This window comes from Equus caballus, chromosome 9 (genome assembly GCF_041296265.1).
Source record: "Equus caballus isolate H_3958 breed thoroughbred chromosome 9, TB-T2T, whole genome shotgun sequence".
NCBI lineage: Eukaryota > Metazoa > Chordata > Mammalia > Perissodactyla > Equidae > Equus > Equus caballus.
In genome coordinates, this window is record NC_091692.1 from 61,475,328 (window position 1) to 61,495,992 (window position 20,665).

Consider the following 20,665-nt stretch of genomic DNA (forward strand, 5'->3'; position numbering starts at 1 on the left):
ATTCATCCCACAGAAAATCTAGAGCTTTTGCCCTAATGGGGGACTCTGCTTAAGGTTTACTCACCTGGGCCTGGTAATAGCTACCCTGATCCAGGGGTCCTGAATGAGGCAGAGCTCAAGAAATCCCCTGTGGGCTCATCAGAGGAGGCTCCACGTGGGAGTAGGAGCAGTGAGGACAAGATAAGCCTAGACGGAAAGGGACAGATCAGGAATTCCAGGCTGGGAAAACAGCAGGAAGGAAGTTCTGAGGTGGGAATGATCCTCACTGCTTGTGCAGGCTCCAATGTCAGGCAGCACATAGGAGCCCTCTGGCTGTGCAGGGAGGAGGAGCACAGTTATAGGGGGTCTTGGGCTAGAAGGACTGACTGCACTGCAGATTGCAGATGGAGATAGGGGCCGAGGAGGAGGATGGCACCTAGAGGTGTCCAAACCCTTGGGTCACAGTATGCAGAAAGCAGTCCAGGCACTGCCTCCCACGAGGGCCAGCCTGGGGGAGGGGCAGCAGGAGGTTCTCATGGGGAACTAGGGGAGAGATACCGACAGGGGACTGTCAAGATGGAGAGGGCTGTACCTGGAAATGGGGGGCTTACCAAAGTCACACACCAAAGAGTACCAGCAAGATCTTAAGCCCTGAGACCCTGAGGGATAGGTGTCAAGACAAGCTGAGGCCAGCCAGTGGATTAACAGCAGAAGGCAGGCTCTGGCTGGGATGTACTCACAATGAGAACAATTAGGAAGAGAAAGGGGAATATGACATGATAAAAAATTGGGGAGTCTCTCACCATAAGGCAGATGGCTACCTCCAGTTAGACAATTCCCATGGACCACTACAGTTTCTGGAGATGCCACCACATTTGATCCCCCCTTCTCCCATTGGCCCTCCCCCATCTCTAAGCCAAAAGTTCACATTATCTCACTGGGCACCCAATAAATGTCCAAAGCCCCGCTAAATCAACTTGACTTCTCTTGTTTGTTGATAGATGGGAGGAACCAGCCTCAACTGGAGTGGGTGTAGAAGCTACAGGTCCCTTGTGTCAAGGGCTATAACCCCAAGTCTGCTCCTGCTTTTTATTAACTAAGGCAAATGTGTCTGAATGGGATCCTAAGAACTTATCCAAAGATTAACATCATAAGACTGATATTAAGCTCAAAGCTCTGAAATGCATTTGTGCTCAGGGAAGATGTTTGCTAACATTTAGTTTATATTTCCCCTGGAGCTGGTACACATTAGTGAGGGCTGGGGATAATGAATAACAGCACAGACAATACATTTTAAAACAAACAAAAACTCAAAGAACGCTAACGCAGACCAGCACTGGGATATGGCGTGTGTTATGAAGACAGCAATAATTAGTCCTCTGTGAAATTCTATTGTCTGCTCCTTAGAAGCAGGAGGTGGCTGTCTCTCGATTATATTAGTTCCTGAATTATAAAATTCTCAATATGTCATATAGCAAGGGTGACAGATGAGGCAAGAACAGGAAGGTAAGGGAGGGTAGACTTGGGAAGAAGAAGAATGGGTTCTGTGGTAGGGGCTGTGGGCTTTCCACCAAAATCTATCTCCTCTTCTTGCTGGGTGAGAGCTAGGTAGTATTTCCCAGCCCATCTTGCAGGTTGGGGGGCCATAAGACTGAATTCCAGCCGATGGAGTGTGAGGAGCTTTAGAGACAGCAACATGCTTTCTCTATGTTCTTGTTCCCCTTACACTGGCTCAAGGCCCTTGGGAATGATGCAGCCACAGTTGGGAGGCGCCTGGGTCACTGAATTGCCATGCAGCATAGCCACCTGCTGACCTGGAACATCCAACCTAGAACATTACACAAGCTAGAAATACACTTCTATTGTATTTGAGTCAATGCATTTTGGGGTCTAGTTGTTACAGTGGTTCATCCTACTCTAACAAAAGCAGGGCCAATTCAGCTTGCCCACCACAGGAATTCTGGAATGGGAGGGAGGGCCACAGAAACTTTGCTTTTCTTGAGAGCTCATTCCTAGCGCTTCTGGAGAAAAGAGGTAGAGAACACTGAACTGATGGTCAAGACCTGGGACACTAGAATTAGGACTCCTGATCAAAGCAGGGAGGGGTGGGCTGTCCCTCTATGAGATGGGAGGAAGGTCTTAGCTAGCAGGGCTCCTCTTGGGTCACACCTGGGACAGTAGGAGGAGTGACTTTGAGTGTGACAGTCATTCAAAATGCTCTCCGAAAACTAGGCTCTGTTTCTTCAGTGGAAGGAACCAGAGGTTAATCAAACAAATCAGTCAAACAAATTAAATACAAAGAGTCTTCCTTCCTTCTTCTTCCTTTGAGGAGTTTGATAAAACTGAAAACCCAGGGAAGAGCCATCATCTTACGGAGGTGCACAGTACCAGTGGTCCAAGGCACCAGGGCCTCTATAAATTGGTTCCCGAGAGGCACCACTGGTGAGTGTGAATGCAGAGACCATTAAAGGGATCAGGAGCAGCTGGCCTTAGAGAGGACCCAAGGGACAGTGTGTAAAGGACCCTGACAGCAGCAGCAACAGGCTCATCTAAGACCTTGTGAGAAAGGCCTGAGATGGGGGGCTTGGAACCCCAGGGACACACCCTTGAGAGTGAACTCATGCCCTTTGTTATCTCCTCCAAGACTTTGTGACCCGGGGAAGTAAACAGTACATTTAAATACATGTTAAATCTGTATGTTAATAACATTCCAGTGATATTCACGAGTACATATCTGTACTCCATCTGTAAAGACTGACTCAATGGAAAGACATTTTCAAACTGGAGGGAAAAAACAAGATACGTTTCTCCAAAATATTCATTCAATAAATACTTAGGTGTTACAAAGACAAATAAGGCCTGCCTCCTGCCCTGTTGAGCTAATAAAGCATGAGTGTGATTTTCCAAAGCAGAGGTATGCATGCTAAGTAGAGGAAGGAATAATTCAATAAGAAAAACAGCATTCAAGGAAGAAAAAGAAATGGAATATATTAAAATTCAAGAATCTAATAACATCATACAACATCGTAATAGTCGTACAAATTCGATTATACTCCAGAATTATTCCAAAATTTTACTTTCAAATTCTGTTGACATTCTAAACTATTTAGCTTGACATAAATGACATCTTTGTGTACACTCAGCAGTAATGAATTTTAACTGGTTGTGAAAGCCATACAGTTATTTCCCTGCTCTGAAGGAGGAGTGAACCAGGACTTTTGTGTTGAAGACATTTGTCAAAACCTATAGAATGTACAACACCAAGAGTGAACCTTGATGTAAACTACGGACTTTAGTTAGTAATAATGTATCAATATTGGTTCATCAATTGTAACAAATGTACCACCCTAATACAAGGTGTTAATAATAGAGGAAACTGACGAGGGGAGGGAGGAAGTATACAGGATCTCTGTACTTTCTGCTAATGTTATCCAGTCCTCGGTCTTCTAACTTCAGTCCCCAAAGCCTAAATTTAATAGTTCGAGTGGCTAAACCAGGGCCGTCACAGAGCTTCAGAAGTCATCCTGATTTTTTTGTTTGTGCTAACGGGAGAGTTACCATGCATCCGCACTGACTGACAGGGAGGCAGTGGGATGCCAGCCCCAGAATCCTGACCTGCCCAGAAAGCCAGGTGGGTTTGCATTCTGGAGTTTGGCTGATTCAGCCGCCCACACTCTGGCCATGAGTTCCTCAGCCCCATGGACCTTGCCTCCCCCTGGACCTTGTCTCTCCCGGCAGGAGACGAGTGAGAAGCAGCAGGGCTGAGAAGGGAGGCCAGAGGGTGCAGTGGGGAAGCTCACAGGCCCTGGGTGCAGTGGATCTGGGCCGAAGTCCCAGGTCTCCCCTTACTCATCTGTGAAATGGGCTCATAATAGTTCTTGCTTTATGGGGCTCCTAGAGGAACAAATGAGATGTTAGTTATAAGACAATGAGCACAATGCCTGGCATGTTGAAAAAGTTTAATAAATGTTTTATTTATTAAAATAAAATCTATTTTATTAAATATAATAATCTATTATAATTAGAAGTATAATTACTATAATAATAATTGTTACTATCATTTTTTATCATGGGTTTTTGGCAAGGAATACATCAAAGGAGAGAATACATATAAATACCTGCTAGAGATATGAGCATAGTTTACAGACAAGAAATGGTAGGTTTATGATTACCATGTTATGTTGCATTGTTCATAGTCACGACATAGCAAAGGACAGATCTAGATGCTTGAAAACTCATGGGTGAATTCCTGCTGGGTTCTATTCACAAAGGTTGCAGTTCTAAAAAAAAAAGTTCACTGATCTAACAGTTATCAGAAAATCCCATTTGGGTGTGTATTCTGTTATTTGGCTTTGATGGAGCAGCCATCACCTAGGTTACATTTCCAGAGCCATGCTCTGAGGTGCAGTCATCTTCCTCCCTGGCCAGCTTCCACACTCACTCCAGCAGGAGCATTTTTCACAAGATGACAAGAAAGCACTTCATAGATACGCAGCCCAGTACATAGATGGACTGCCAGGTCTGCCGGAGAGAGATGGCTGCTTTTAATCTTCACAACAGGGGCCCAGCAGGCTGTCAAAGCCCAGGCAGGGGATCACAGGCCTCCAGGGTGACTGGCTGTCCTGGCTCTTAGTAGATGTGGACTCTAGCAGTCTCTCCCTGGGGGTAGAGATGACCTCCGGTCTCTGGGCAGCTGGGCCCAGCGTCCCTGCTATTTTTGGCTTTGTATTGTTGGGGCGCAGGAAGCACAACTGCGGATGACTGAACTTAAGCTCCTGCTGCTGTGGAGGGCTGCCTCCATGCTTGGAATGCCCTAGGAACCCTTTTTAAAAAACTGGTCCAAGGAGTGATAACATGAGGGAAAGCAACTCTGGCCTCTGACACAGAAATTGTCCGGTGGTACATGCACAATAAACATTACTGGATTGTTCCTTCCAGACAATGCAAGGGGTGCCAGTGTGTGATATGTTAGCCACATACTGGCTTGGTTTGTACTGTAAATATACACTCAGTGACTGGGCCTCCAGGTATTGGCTCTTATGTTGCTGCGATGAAGATTTGCAAAGAGTGTTCACAGGGAAAAAGAGCTCCTACCCATGGGTCACATAGGGATGCACTCTGATTCACTTCAGGCAGATGAGCCCAAGGTCCCATCCCACCCCCAGCATTTTTGTGACTTTGTGGTGAGCAAAGAGAGGCAGGAGGGCCTTAGTTAACCTGGGAGAGAATGAAGACAAGGTCTGTCTAGAGCCACCACTTCTCTGAAGGTCTCTCCACTGGGGGCTGTGCCAGGAACTGTGTGACATGAGCTGAACATAAAAATAGTAAAACTAGTGGCTAATGTTTAGGGTGTTTACAATGTGTCTAAAACCATAACACCCTCTGCAATAGAAATTAGCAGAGATAATATTTGCAAGTATACCCTGGTGCTGGCTGACATTCATTTAAGAGGTTAGTGCAAAGCTGGTTATTAAATGTTTTCAATATCAGCCCTGGGTACTACCATTGGTTCCCATTTTATAGATTAGGAAATTGAGGTCGAGAAAGGATAGCAGACTTACCTGAGATCAAACAGCTTGTCTGAGCAGAGCCTGGATGAAAAGTCAGGCTGTCCGACTCTAGACCTTGGTGCTGAGCCTGTGTGTCCACTGTGTCCCGGAGTTACTCCTGGAGGAGTGGCCAGTGAGCACTACTGTGGCAGAGACGACATGAAGACAGAGCTGAACACTCGTGCTTCAGAGTAAACGCCTGGGCGAGCGTGCTGTCTTCCTTGCAGAAACAAGGCTCCTGCATCCCTGTACTTCTGTGCAGTAGGGTGAGGTCAGCGGGGAGTGGGCTCTGCAGGAGGTGGGGGAGATGGGCCTCAGAAGCTCCAGTTCTTCAACAAGAACAGACCACTAGGCCTAAGGAGGGAGAGGGATACTGTTGGGAAGGAGGGAACCAAGAGCAACGAGGCATGAGGGATGCCAGTACCAAGGCTTGTCCTCTTGGGAAAAAAGTCAAGTCTTTGTATTATCTTCTTCTAGGGTCATGAAACTGGGATTTAGCTGATACATTCTTCCACATGCTTATTATGTGCAGAGTACTATGTTAGGTGCTTTGCATGCATTATCTCATTTAACCCTGAAACAACCCAGCATGGGTGAGTTGCTACCAATTGTGCCCATTTTACAGATCAGGAAAGAGAGGCTGAGAGAAGTTAAAGGACATGCCAGATCTGACTGCTAAGCCTGTGATGTTTGTAATCATTATTCTATACTGCCGTCCTTTTAGAAATTTCAAAAACAGAGACAGCATGATTTGGCCTGTGGCTTTCATATAAATTTATTTTATATAGATATATTTCTTCAGCACCTGCTATGAACTAGGAACATCCATTCATTCACTCAACTGAGTTATCAAGCCTTATTAGGGCCAAACCAGGTGCTGGGCACTCACTGCTGAAGATCAGCAGTGGTCCCTACCTCATGGATCTTGCAATTTTGGGTGGGGAAGGAGGGAGGAGGCGGTGGGAAAACTGGTTCACATTGTTGAGTTTTCTTTGAGCCAGACGCTGTGCTCAGTGCTAAGAGATGTATCATTTAACTCTCTCAATAGACTGGCAAGTAGATATTCTTATCATCTCCATTTTACAGATGGTCAAATTAAGACTTGGAAAACAGGTAATCTGCCCAAAGTCCAACAGCCAGTACACAATGGAGCTGGGTTTTGAACACAGGTATCTGACTCCAGAGCCTGTGCTTTTATTGCTGCTTTAAATTCCCCACCCTTCACATGCATTATTAGCCCCAGATCTGCAGGGAGCCATTATCAGCCCATTTAACTAACAGGGAAACCAAGGCTCAGAGGGAAAGCAGCTTGCTCAAGGTCTCTCTGGATAGAGCAGGGGTCTGAACCAGGTATTCTGGTGCCAAGATCAGGGCGTGCTCATTACTCGGCAGGGCCTCTCTGTGATGCAAACCTGGGGCCAGGAACTAGGAGGTGGGGGTTCCCCCTAGCCTTGTGGCTGGGCCTCATCACCAGCACTGAGGTAACGTGTTGTGTGACTAGAGGCTGTTTGCTAATGTGTTTAGGGCTGGTGTCAAACATCTCTTGAAGCACTCTAAGAAGCTGGGAAGGTGGAGAGCGATGGCCCAAGGAGGGCAGCTATGGGTGAGTGTCCAGGGAAGCCACCCACCAAAGAAGGTGACTATGAAGGCTTTGTGCTCTTCTCCTGGTCTTCACATTCCGGGGCCATACCCTGTGATTTCATCATTTCTGTATGAGAAGAAAGAGGCTGCTGATTCACAGTGAAAGGAAATGGCATAGGTTCTGAAACTTCCTGTTTGTCTGGTATCTGCAAAGATACCTGTTATGCAAATATCCTCACTCCTGAAAAATGCAGACGTGTATACACATACACACACACATACACACATACACACACACACACACACATACACACACACCCCCTCTGCTTGGCCGTGGGCACTGAGTCTCCTCTGTACCCAGTAAATTGAAAAATGATTCTGCTAATATGGTAGCCAGGGTACTGGGGGAACCTGCTATAGGAATTTATGATCATTAAAATAGCAGCTTTTGCATTTGTTTCAAAGAGCTTAGCAGATGTCCCTTCCAGGTAAGTCCTTGCTCTGGCTCCTGGCCCAGGGCTGGTTTGGCTTCCACCTGGCAAAGCCTGGGAGTTAAGGATCCCTTATGAGGGAAGCAGATGTGGTAAGGGATCTCATCCAGGCCTTGGGCCCCACTCCAGCCCAGAAACTCCATTTCCTCACGGCTCAGTTTATTCTTCGCTGGGCTCTTAGGATGTGCTACATCGCCCCCCAACCCTACATTGAGTCAAGATAATGAGAGCCATTGAATATTTTCTATTGGTTCATTGTGACCTTTTTGCAGGTCTTTCTTTCTTTCAAAGTAAGTTCAGGTTTGAGCCCAAGACTGTAGCTTGCTGAGCTGGTTTATGATTCCAGAGAGGGTTGACCTTCAGCACAGGCCTGAGACCCAGCCTGTGCCGCTGGCTGCTGGCCGCCTCTGCACAGGGAAGCTTTTAAAAAAGCTGAATGTAAGCTTCGGTTTTAATAGGTGAAAGTGAAAATGACATGTGACTTCCAGAAAATTCTCATAGATTCAAAAGGATTGTTCTCTGTAATGAGTTAAATAGCACTCTTCAAATGGCTGACTGCTCTTCTCATATTCAGAGTTGCCTGGATTAGAGGAAATGGATATAAATTACTGCAAGAGAGAATCTGGTTAGCTACAAATTTAAAAAAAGTTATTTTCACTCTTTAGTCTCTTCCTGACCAATCCCCCTACAAAAAAACTCTTACCTGGGCAGTGGGAGGGTGGCCTTTCCTCCTTCCATTTACAAAGTGATAAAGCGGAGGTCCATCAGGAAAGTCCATCACTTGGCTCAGAGCTGGAATCTTGAATTCCAGGCCAATGCTTGCCCCATTACAAAGGGGAGTGGCACAGTGGCAGGAATGTGGGCTGGGACAGGTCAAACAGGGTGGACATCTTGGTTTTGCTATTTACCAGCTGTGTGACCTTAAGTAAGTTACTTAGCTTTGCCAAGCCTCAGTTTCCTCACCTATAGAATGGAGTTATCATGCGGATGACAGGAGACATTGGTACATAACATGGCTGGTCCAGGACCTGGATCCCAGGACAGGGTCAATAGGGAGGTGTCATGATGACCACATATCACAGAGAAGCTCACCACTCTCTGACAGAGCCTCAATCACTGCTGCAGGGCACATGGCACCTGAGAGATCATCAAAGAGTGTTCTAGAATCTGTCTTCTGCCTCTGCTTCAGGGATGTCTATGAGGAAAAGAGTGGGATGAATAGTGAAAATTTTTGTGAGAAAAGTTCTCTTCACCCCTTGAGTAGGGCCCAGCATCAATTCCTCTACTTATCCCTGAACTTGACCTGCTGTCTCTTTGCCAGCTCAGGCTCTGAGGAAATGAAAGATCAGCCTTGTACTTCTCCAGTCCTGCAGATATGAGGCAAGTTCATAGAAAAATGGAAACAAATGCCCTACTGCATAACTCACATGAGGCAACTGAAGACAGAGATCCAGCCCATTGAGCCACTGAGCCCTTACTGTGCACTTAAGGAATGCCTGGTGTCATGTTGAGTATTGTGGAGACTCGTCATAGTAGAATAACAGCTGACATCTGTGGAGTCCCTACTGCTCACCAGACAGAGCTGGGTGCTTTGCAAACAGGGTTTTATTTAACCCTCCCAGGAACCTCTCAAGTAAGCGTGAGTATCCTCATTTATCGATGAGGCATAGAGAAGTTAGGTTCCTCGCTCAAGGCCACTTAGCAGCAGGTAGGACCTGAATGCACGTTCTGTCTGCTGCAAAGTCTGTGCTTGCCCACACCGCTCTGTAGGAACATAAGACATACTCTCCAGCTTGTAGGAATGAAAAAGCCAGGAGATGAAACACATAGCCCCAAACACTGAAATAACAATACAGATGCTGGGGGCCGGCCGTGGCGCAGTGGTTAAGTGTGCATGTTCCGCTTTGGCAGTCCGGGGTTTGCCGGTTCAGATCCCGGGTGGGGACACGGCACCGCATGGCAAGCCATGCTGTGGTAGGTATCCCACATATAAAGTAGAGGAAGATGGGCACAGATGTTAGCTCAAGGCCAGTCTTCGTCAGCAAAAAGAGGAGGATTGGTAGCAGTTAGCTCAGGGCTAATCTCCCTCAAAAAAAAAAAAAAAAACCCAACACAGATGCCAAAGAACCCAAAGGAGAAACACAGACAAAGAAGAAGGAGCCAGGGGTGACTTTATGGAGGAGGTGGAGTGGGGCGGAGAGGTGGGGATGGGACTGGAGCACATCTGGGGAATGGAAGGAAGGGGCAGGAAAGAAAGTGGAGAAAGTGAGAATATGCAAACCTTGAGGAGACTGGACTCAGTTTTGTGGCATGCGAGGCCATCAGAGGCCTCTCTTGGTCCCCTTGGAACTGGGGACAGAGCCCTTGGAGTGTCTGTTCCCCGCAGGGTTCAAGGCTCTGGGGAGGGCCTGAGCCTCTAGTAAGCTCTCCCTGCTCCTTCCAGGTGTGCTGGTGGACGGTAGGTGTTGGATGAGGGTTGCCTAGGGGTGCTGATAGCTATCTGGACAGCTTCCAAGCTGATGGGCCAGGTGTCTGTTCTGATTGGCGGTGCGCTTGCTATACTGCTTGTTCATTATTTGCATTTCACCCCTGGAACACTGGCATGTGCAGTCTCTTCAGTCAGTTGAGCTGGGTGGGCTGGGTTGGAGCAAGGGGTGCTGCAGATGAGAGAGGGAATGGGACAGTGCAGGAGCAGGCGGTGTCTGCTCCCCCGCTATCCGCATGGACTAGGCTGAGGTCCTGGACCTTAGAGGGCGATGGCCAGAGTGGCTTGGGCAAAGTGTGGCCCAGAGGTCGGGGTAGGCACATCCCCCGTCTGAATGGAACCCAGCATTGCTCGGGCTCCTCAAGGACTGGCTGCCCTGGCGGGTCTCAAGCCCCTACCTTGCATAGCCACAGGCCTTCCATGGTGGCAGTGCTGAGACTCTGGCCACAAGCTGCTTGAGGGGCAGAGCAAGAGGGGGAAAACACATCCAAAGGGAAACTCTTGACTTCCCCCATTCCTGTTCTTCCTCCCATCTGCCCTGTCTCAAGTGGCAGAGGCCAGAATTCTAAGGGTCAGTTTTGACTTCTTTCCCATACCTTTCCTATTCAGCACAATTCAGAGTCTTGTCCAGTCCACCACCAAAATGTCTCTTAACCTGCTCTCTTTACACCAGCACTGTATCCAGCTGGTTTATCCAGGCACCGATTTCTTTGCCTTAGCCACTGCAACGGCCTCCCACATTGTTTGCCTCTCCCAATTCCACACTTGGCTCTTTCCAAGCCATTCTGCCCAAAATAGCCAGAGTAGTGATAAAACATACATCAAATCACCTTTGAACTTGCTTCACCAACTTCCCAAAGAGGAAAAGGCCAGCTCTTCATCATGGCCCCAGGGGCCCTTCCTGACTGTCCTCTTCCTGTGCTTACTCATTCACTCAACACACAGTCACTGAAGTCATATCATATACTGTTTTTAGACACTGGGGACACAGCAGTGACAAAACAGACAGAAACTCCGATCTCTATGGAACCAAGTTTTAGTGGAAGAGAGAGGAGACCATCAATAAACCAATATATCAGATGTTAGATGGTAAAACTGTGGAGAAGACAGAGCAAGGACGGGAACTAGAGAGTGCAGGGGGTGGGAGTGGCATCAGGGAAGGTGTCATTGAGAAGGTGACATTTGAACAAAGACCTGAAGGGATGAGGAATGAGTCATGGGGATGTGCAGGGGAAAACTTGCTCCTGGCAGAAAGAACAGCACTTGCGCCTTGAAGCAGGAACACATTGGGATACTTGGGGTCTTTTTAAGGAAGACCTTACCTTTGTTGGTCACTAGCAGATTTTTTTAATCATAGCATTTCCGCAATTTATAACTATATATACCCATCCGATTTTTGCGTCTTCCTCCAATAAGGTGTCAGCTCCATACAGTCAGTGATGTGTCTCTCTCGCTGACATTGGTGTCTGGCACAGGACCTGGCATCTCGAAGGTGCTCAATACATTTGTGTTAAATGAGGCAATGAACCTGGTAACTGGCACACTACTAAGAGGCACATGTGAGAGGTCCCTCTGGGGGCTTCCAGAAAATGACTAGGGGACACTTTGAAGGGAGTGAAGTTCTACTTGAGTTGGTGGTTATGTGTGTGGTGGGGTGAGTCATTGTGAATTAGGCACGTATGACCCTTCTGCATACACAGGCTGGTAACCTTTGGGATTCCCAGCCGTTGTGCTGGTTTATGGAATAAACCTTCTAAGGGAGCAAACCAACTCTTCCCACAGACACTCCTTTCTTGTCCCAATAGCTCTCCCACCTGTGGCTGTGGGGGCAGTTCTGACTTGTATATTTATGTCACTCCTGCTCACCCAGCCAGTGGTATGGAAAACTTGAGAAGCAAATTCTACCTTACAAGAATTCCTTGCAAACCTTGGAGACAGGTTTATTCTTTTTTACTGTGAAGGTTCGGGCCAACTCTGGTTGCAGGAATGTTAAATATTGATAAGGAGGAGGAGATAAAATCTCACCACCCCCCAGGGCCTGGAATTTCCCCATTCCTGAGCCCTGGCTGCCCTGTCTGAGAGAGACTGCCAGTAGCCTACTCTGTACCCAATTTCCCCTTATGCCTTACTGAAATTGCCTGATTTGGGGAGGGGCAGCAACACATTCAGCTAAAAGACTATTTCCCAATTCTCTTGAAACTAGGGACAGCCAATGAGGCATAAATGCAAGGAGTTGGATGGGGCTTCCTTAACTTCTTAAAGGGAGCTGGGAAATGTGATCTCCACCCTCCCTTGCCCTGTTCCTGCTCCTGGAAATTAATGTGATAACTGGAGCTCTAGCAACTATATTGGACCTCAAGGCAACCTTGAAAAAGGAAGCCATAAACTAAAACATTGACTCTCAGTCTTTAATGTTGAGATAGGAAAAAGCAGCCCCTGACATCTGGAAACTGGCCTGACACTTTCAGCTAGGCCTTAGTCTTGCTAGAAGTTGACCTAGATGTTCTCTTGTTAGACATAAACAATTTCACAGAACACCAACATCAGACAAGGTCACTCTGCGACTGTGATGAAGTGAGTCAAAACAGACCCCTTATAATTTTGTCTAAGCACAGACAAAAACAACCACAAAATACTAAATAACTCCCTCTCCTGGCTAATATGAGTGACAGATGCTTCTTTAGCAATTACTACAACTTTAGCCTCCATTTGGTCTGCCTTCCTTATAGATAAAGATGTACTAAGACACCCAGTCATAGAGTTGTCCTGTTTCCTGACAGTATCCAATCCAGAGCAAACCCATGCTTCCTTGGACAACTCCCACCCCAACAAATTCACCTAACCAAAACCCAAGTCCTACAAGTCTTTTCAAATACTGTTTTACTGAGATGGTCCACAGCTCCCCAGGGTATGCAGTCTCCTTGGCTGCAATGAGTAATAAAGCCAACTTTTTCAACTACGGGTATTCAAATAAATCACTTGGAGATTGTTAAGATGCTGACCATGGATCAGTAGGTCTGGAGTAGGCCCCATTCTGTGTTTCTAACAAGATCCCAGTGATGCTGACATTGCTGGGTCTCAGGCCATGTTTTGAATAGCAAGACAGTAAAGGATGGTGGATTGAAATGCTGGAAGTGCTTGAGTTTGGCCATGGGTCCCCTAGATGAACCCTGGACTGCTTTCTAGAGAAAATATGCCTTATTTCATTTAAGCCACTGCTATTTGGTTCTCTTTTACTAGCAACCCAATCTAGTAACATTGTCCTTACTTTTAGACGGACATGTGGTTCCAGCTGCAGGAGCTCTTGATGGGGCCTTGTGGTGGCCAGGCCTAAACCAGGCTTGGGAAATTATTGACCAAGTGTGTTGTCTTTAAGGTGAAATTGAGAGCAATCAGAGAAACCAATCATTCCACTTAGTGGACTGGATGAAAATCCTCAAATGGTCCTATAGTGGGAGAGATATGAGAGGTGTCACATTGTCCTTCCAGCTGAAATTGCGGGGCCTGACCCACCCCACTGTCCAGGTCCATTTCGCACCATCCTACACCTAGTAACACCAGGAGATTTCACATCTCCTTGCCTTTGCCTTTGTTGTTCCTTTTGCCATGGATGCCCTTCCCACCTTCCTTCGCCTGGCTAACTGCCAACTCATACTCAGCTCAGCCTCCCGATCCCTCAGGGCCAGCTGAGTGCCCCTTCTCCGGGCTCCCAGGGAACCCTGCCTTCCTCTCCCCTTGCTCTTTCTCAGGTTACATAGCATTTATTTATTTTGTGTTCATCTTTCCATTGGCGGTCAGCTCCTAGAGGACAGGAACCATGTTTTATTCATCATTGCATCCCCCGACATAGTCCCCAACACTCAATAAAGATGAAACTGAACTGAAAGACTCCAATCCCCATAGCCTGCCCCTTGACCTCTAAACAACTGAACGAAGGCTATTAGAGAATAGTGAAAGAAACCCTTCACTAACATTTCCCTTTTTTAGGTTAAGTGAAATTGGGGGTTCCCAGGGGCTTTAGGTGTGAAGCTGTAGGTCATACCCCCTCGGAAACTTGGCCCTCAAGAAAGATGTAGTCTTCTGAAAAACCACAGGTGCATGAATTAGTATTTAGTAAATGACTATTAAACTGAAAGTTAGGACTCCTCTATATCTGGGCTTCTTGCACTTGAATATGCTTATGAACCACCTGAACAGCAAATACCTTTCAACCTCCAGGTGAGTCCTACATGCTGAGACCTTAAGCACTAGTATCACCTGGCAACTGCTTAGAAATACAAATTCTTGGAACCCACTCCAGATCTACTGAATCGGAATCTCTAGGGGTGCGACCCAGGCATCAGTGTAACACTCCAGGTGATGAAAGCCAGATTCTCGGAAACGATAAAAAAAAATGGTTAATTACAGTAACAGCTTCCACCTAAACAACTGGGTTTACCCTGTTCTAGGTATTTACTTACTTTCCAATCTCACAACAACTCTACCTCCACGAAGGGAAGCCACTGAAAATGGAGACTTTGAAAAACCACAGAAAGAGACAGATGGTGATGACAATCCCTGTGTGGTGATGACGATGATAGTGATAATAATAGCAGTGTACATTTTGTGTGCACTGGGGCTATAACTATGTAAATGTGCGTGGGGAAACATTTGTAAGGAAATAAGCTAAAATGCTCATAGTAGCTGGATGATGAGGAATTTCCCCCCTTCTCTAAAGAAAAATTTTTTGTATTATTTATATAATAGAAAGATACATATATTCAATTTAAAAAATGTATTCATATTTTACACTTTAGGGGACGAAAGCAGCTGTAGGTTGCAATGGTTCAGTAGTCTCATGAACCTCAAAGAACGAGAGCTTGAGCCTTTCTCAAAGAGTTGGGGGTTGAGGTGGGCAGGCATGTGAGGTGGCAATGCCATTAGGGTATTTGTTAGAGCAATTTCAGTGCAAGAGAAAAAAACTGATCTCAGACTGGACTGAGTCAAAACAAACAGGAGAGAGAGGGGAAGAAGAAGGAGGAGGGAGGAAGGAAAGAAAGAAGGAAAGAAATATGCTTGGTTCTGTAACTGAAAAGACCAGCTGGAGCCAGGAGCTCCGAGGATGCTTGCAGGACCGTCCATCTCTTAGCTTTCTTTCCTCAGCATCAGCTTGTTCTCAGGCAGGCTCTGCCTTGGACTCAAGGCTAGCAATGCCTGCCCAAGTCCACTCTGACTGGCTTAGCCTAGGTTATGTGTCCATCCCTGAGGCTAGAGAGATGTACCGCTGTGATGGGCCAGGCCTGGGCCTTGTGACCCTCAGGCCCCTATAGAAGCACTTGAATTGAGAGGGGGGAAGACCTGTTGCCCCAAAGGGAAACCAAAGTTCTGCTGTCAGAAGAAGGAGGCTCAGGGCAAGAAAAACTGTATAATATCTGCTCCAATCAATCAGGTTATTGGTGCTTGGAAGACCAATAGGTGTGCCCTGGACATTTTTCAGACTTGGGCCAAGATTTTGGGTAAGACCTAGTGTGACTGCCAGCTTCCAAAAAGAAAAGCTGCCTTGGGAGGTGTGGGGGTGGGGTGGGGGATTCTTACTCACCAAGGTTAACACAGTGCGTACTGTTCTCAGGAGGAAGTGGGAATTTCCACATGGTAAGTTCCCTTCCCTGTACAATGAATTACTATCTTGATGAGAAACCCGTGGGCAGCTGGTTGAGAAGAGAGAGGTATTCTCTGAATGAGAGGGAATTTACCACTTTCCTTTAATGGTGATAGTTCTTCTGGTGTCGTGGCAGAGCGTGGATTGATTCATCTACAAATATATACATCTATGTAGACACGAGACTGCTAGCCTTTGCAAAATACATGCCTAGAGATAATTTCTGCCACCACCCAGGATATGTCACCTTTGTCACAACCACTCTCTCCACCACCCTCACACTCTGCAGGCCCGAGTGTGTGGGCCTGGAGTTCCCCACTTGGAGACCAGATGAGAGGTCTCTATGTGTAGAGATTGGGGAGGTGCGGGTGGAAGTTGGGGTGGTGAGCTGGCTGGCAGCGGCCAAAGTCCCTTCCAGGGCCTGTTCTGGGCATCCCTCTCTTCAGCTGTCTCTTCTACTCCTGAGTTTCTAACCTGCGCCTCTAAGGTCATTCATATCATCCCACTTCCCTGGGGTGCTCAGATTTGCCTCTTCCCTGAGCCCCTAGCCAGGGCTCAAGCCCTGGCCATTGTCCTTGGAGCTCCATCTTCCCAATGAGTGGATGGTAGAAACACAGGGCCCACTGTTCTGGATCCTGAGTTGGAGCCAAGGAGCTCCATCTGCTGTTTCCTTCCCCTAGAATTCTCCCCTAGGAGAATTCTATCATCAGCCCCCACAGTCCCCTCCAGAGGGCTCCAGCTGCTACAGCTCCCCATGATAGACGTCTGGCTCTTTCCTACCCACAGGAAAACACGGGCTCTTCCCTAGTCTTGGAATTCCCCATCCTGCACTGGGCTCCTATGGGCTGAGGAGCTGAGAAGGTAGGAAGGGTGAGGGCTGGGGAGAGAGGTGACCCCTTCCACAAGCACCAAGGCTTCTGCTGGATGACCAGACCTGACACTTAGTTCCACGGAGTTCTTAGCAAGGGTGGGGCCATCTATGAAAACTGCCCTGACCTCAACAGGTCCTCTGACCTCCAACAGGGCCTAAGGAAACTGAATTATGGGTTAAAGTGAAGTTTAAAATGACATGAGAAAAGGCCTAGTAGAAATTCTAACAGTCAAAAAGTTTTTCAACACTTGGTGAAAAAACTAAAGAAACTCTCACAATATTTTGCTCTCTATTGGATCCTTTCCATCAACTTACAAATATGCTGGCATTTTTCCATCTTTTAAAAAGAATATTTTCTTTATAATAAATGACTCAACAAATTAACAAATAAAAGAGAAGGAGAAAATCTCCCCTGCAGAAGAATTCCAAATAATACATGTAACTACTCCCCTCTCCAAGAGGTGGAGTTTAATCCCTTCTCCCCGATGGTGAACTGAACCTAGTGACTGGCTTCCAAAGTGTAGAGAATGGAACGGGAAAAACAGTAACTTTATAGGGAAGAAACCTGGCAGTCACCATCTTAATCAAGTGATGAAGGTGACATCACCAGTGATAAACCACGTTGTTATCATGTACCTCCGACATGATCTAATGAGAAGAGCACTTCACCTCTGGGATGTGTTTCCCCAAAACCCATATCCCCAGCTGAATCATAAGAAAACCTCAGATAAATTCAAATTGAGGGACATTCTATAAAATACCTGACCAATATTCTTCAAAACTGTCAAGGTCATGAAAAACAAGGAAAGATAGAGAAACGATCACAGATTGGAGAACACTGAGACATGATGACTAAAAGCAATGTGGCATCCTGGAACAGGAAAAGAACATTAGTGAGAAAATTGGTGAAATCTGATTAGAGATTGCACCTGGGCTATTAGTATTGTACCAATGTTAATTTCTTAATTTTGATAAACATACTACGGCTTTATAAGAAAGTAACATTAGGAAAAGCTGGGCAAAGTGTATACCAGAGCTCTCTATAAACAAACAAACCTTTCATTACAATTTAAAGATTGACAGTAATATCAAGAGTTGATAAATCTGTGGAGCAACTGGAACTCATACATTGTTGGTGAGAATGTAATATTATATAGTCATTTTGGAAAACATTTTGGTAATTTCTTATAAAATTAAACATATATTATGATACGACCCAATAATTCGACTCTTAGATATCTATCCAAGAGAAGTGAAATTTATCCCCACAAAAAAACTTGATACAAATGTTTAAAACATCTTTAATCATAATAGCCAAAACCTAGAGACAACTCAAATGTCCAACAACAAGTGAATGGGTAATCAAATTGTGGTATATCCATGCAATGGAATACTACTCAACGATATAAAGGAAGGAGCTACTGATACATACAGCAACATGGCTGTATCTCAAAAATATGCTGAGCAAAAGAAGCCAGACACAGGAGTACACCTTGTCTGATTCAATTTATATGAAATCCTAGAAAGGAAAAACTAATCTCAGGGACAAAAAGCAGACCAGTGGTTGCCTGGGGCAAGGGATTGGGGTGGTGGTGGTGGGAGGGATTGATCATAAAGGGGCATGAGGGAATTTTTGGGGGTAATGGAAGTGTTATATATATTGATTGTTGTGGTTACATGGATGTACACATTTGTCAAAACTCATTGAACTGTACACTTCAAATGTATTAAATGTAAATTATGCCTCAATGAAGTTGATTTTTTAAAAAGCTTTCTTTTGACCCACTTACCCTGCCAGCTACCCTTGTGCAAGACTCCTGAAGGAATTGTGTATACTCACTGTCTCCAATTCCATCCCACATATGCTCTCTTAAGTTCACACCAGTCAGGCTTTTGTTCTCATCATGCCATGGAAACTGCTCTCATCAAGACTGCAGTGCCCTCCATGTTGCTAAATCTACTGGGCAATTCTCATTTCTCAGTCACATCTTATTTGACCTAGAGGACTATTCCATACAGTTCATGCCTTTTTCCTTGAAACGCTTTCTTCCTTTGGCTTCCAGGACACAATACAGTAATCTCTTGGTTTTCCTTCTACCTCTGATAACTTCTCAGTCCCCTTTGTTGGTACTCCTTATCTTCCCAACCTCCTAATGTTGGAGTGCCTTGGATGCTCTTCTCTGTGCTCAGTCCTTAGATGATTTCACAGAGTCTCAGGGCTTTAAATTCTATCCATGTGCTGAGAACTCTCAAATTTTTATCTTTAGCCCAGACCTCTCTCCCAAATTCTAGACTCATAATTCCAACTGACTACTTGACGTTTCTATTTGGATGTTGAATAGACATCTCAAATTCAGCGTGCTCAAACCCTAACTCCTAATCTTCTCCCATAAATATGCCCACCTGCAGCCTTTTCTATCTCCATAGATGGCCCTGACATCTTACCATTTGCTCAAATCAAAAGCCTAGGAGACATCCTTGACTATTCTTTTTCTCACACTCCACTAGCTGTGCCTTGAAAATATATCCATAATCCGTCTATTCTTCATCATCTCCACTGTCACTACTCTGGTCCAACCACCATCATCTTTCTTCTGGATTTTTGGAACAGAATCCTAACTGGGTCTTCCAGCTTCCACTCTTGCCCTCCCACAGTCCAGTCTCAACAGAGCAACCAGAGTGACGCTGTTAAAATTTAAGTCAGATCACGTCATTCAGAATTCTATAGCTACTCTTCATTTCTCCCAGAATAAAAGCCGATGGCTTGCAGTGGCCCGTAAGGCCCTACATGATCTAGCCTTGCGCCACCTTATCTCTGTGATTTCATCTCCTAATACTCTCCCCCTTGCTCATTCCTCTCCAGACACACTGGTCTTTTTGCTGTTTCTCGGTTATGTCAGGCACATTCGTGCCCACCTGAGGGCCTTTGCTCTAGCTGTTCTAGCTGGAATGCTCTGCTGGCCAATTTCCTCACCTCCCTTCAGTTGTTTACATAGACTTGCTCAAATCTCACCTTCTCAATGAGGCCTACTCACGAAATTTAATCCAGCAACCTTCCCTACCCCAGCACCTATTTCCTTAGCTTGCTCTATTTTTTCCCTGTGTTTCCATCACACTCATCACTTTCTAATATACTATACAATCAGGCTATTTATTTTGTTTATGTTTTATTGTCTGTCTGCTCAAGGGCAGGAATCTGACTGTTTTGTTCACTGCTGTATTCCAAGTCCTAGAACAGTGCCTGGCACATAGAAGCTGCTCAGTAAGTATTTGTTGAATGAATTAAAGCAATTTCTCCAGAGGGAGCACACTTCTCACCTCTGGCCTATCAGCCCAGATCTGACCAGGCTGAAACAAGAGATTACAGAGAAAAGGTGGATCTAGAAGGATCCCTCCCCATGTCAGGACTGAGAAAATTGGGAGAAGCGCCAGACTCTTCCTGGAGTGTTTTTGGTTGTGCCCTTGGATCTCAGACAGATGTGGGGCTCTGGTTTGTTGGGCTACAGTCATGTTCTCAGAGCCACCGTCCACTTTCTAGGGTCACATCTCATAGGGAACACAGCCCCCTCTTCCCGGGCTGCATGACATTTGTTTATAATGGCACTGTCCAGCACAGCAGCCACTAGTCAACGTGAGGCTACTGAGCACTTGAAATGTGGCCCGTCTAAATTGACGCGTGTTGAAAGGATAAACTGTCAAAGACTTAGTACAAACAAGAATGTAAAATATCTCATTAATAATTTTTAATATTGATTACATGTTACTATTTTGGATATATTGGGTTAAATAAAATATACCTTTAAAGTTAAATTCACCTGTTTCTTATTACTTTTTAAAACGTGGCTACTGGGGGCTGGCCCCGTGGCCAAGGGTTAAGTTTGCGAGCTCTGCTGTGGCGGCCCAGGGTTTCGCCAGTTCAAATCCTGGGCATGGACATGGCACCACTCATCAAGCCATGCTGAGGCGGCATCCCACAAGCCACAAGTGGAAGGATCCACAACTAAAAATACACAGCTATGTACCGGGGGGCTTTGGGGAGAAAAAGGAAAAATAAAATCTTCAAAATAATTT

At 45.9% G+C, this 20,665-nt stretch overlaps 2 long non-coding RNA genes across 3 annotated transcripts in view; both read right to left on the reverse strand.

The window, feature by feature from the left end:
• Positions 1–5,817, reverse strand: part of LOC102147851 (uncharacterized) — a 37,197-nt gene extending 31,380 nt beyond the window's left edge. The window contains exon 1 of one of the 2 annotated variants that reach the window (XR_001377521.3): positions 5,541–5,817. This is a non-coding gene — a long non-coding RNA (uncharacterized lncRNA). The remainder of the gene's footprint in view (positions 1–5,540) is intronic. The other variant, XR_011421655.1, reaches the window with a different exon arrangement.
• Positions 5,818–7,883: 2,066 nt separating this feature from the next.
• Positions 7,884–9,412, reverse strand: LOC138915609 (uncharacterized). The gene is made up of 2 exons (XR_011421656.1): positions 8,304–9,412; positions 7,884–8,180 (listed from the first exon to the last, which is right to left on the reverse strand). It is a non-coding gene; the product is annotated as an uncharacterized lncRNA (long non-coding RNA).
• Positions 9,413–20,665: the final 11,253 nt, after the last annotated feature.